Raw genomic sequence first — 599 nt, 5'->3', positions numbered from 1 at the left:
AAGCCATATGCGTAAGTAGACAGGGTCTATATGATTCAAGGATATTATAGGCTGTTCATGAGGCCTGCTTAGTTACTAACATATTTCTAACAATCCAATACTTTCTTGACAGTGGGGTGTTGCATTTTGTGTCTGTTGGGGACCACAAGAAGAACATTTGGCTATGGAGCTATGCTTCTGCAACTAAAACTAAAGAATATATCTTTCACAGCTTTCTCACGCTGTAAGATCCTAATCTCTCTTCCTCTCTCTGATAGTTATCAGACTCTTTTTGTCTTATCAACTTATTAAGATTCTCGATTTCTGTCTTGAGTTTGTATCCTTCTCAGTGTTATGCTTAGTCTCGATGTGCTAATGACCTGTTTGAAATTTCTTCTTCTTTTTGCTACTGAATAGTACCAAATAATAAGATTTGTTGTATTGTTGTTTTAGTTTCTTTGTGAATGAATCATTGTAAATGCCTGCACTTGGTATCAAGGTCGGCAAGAGCGTGCATATGCGAGCTTCTTTTGGAAGTGATCCAAGCCAACAATCATGGATACAAAATGTTAGAATCTCTATCCACTCAGTCATAATGATATTGGACTCTCCATTAACAC

The sequence above is a fragment of the Brassica oleracea genome, chromosome C3 (genome assembly GCF_000695525.1).
Source record: "Brassica oleracea var. oleracea cultivar TO1000 chromosome C3, BOL, whole genome shotgun sequence".
Lineage (NCBI taxonomy): Eukaryota > Viridiplantae > Streptophyta > Magnoliopsida > Brassicales > Brassicaceae > Brassica > Brassica oleracea.
The sequence above is the reverse complement of the archived record's forward strand: the minus strand, read 5'-3'. Positions refer to the sequence as shown.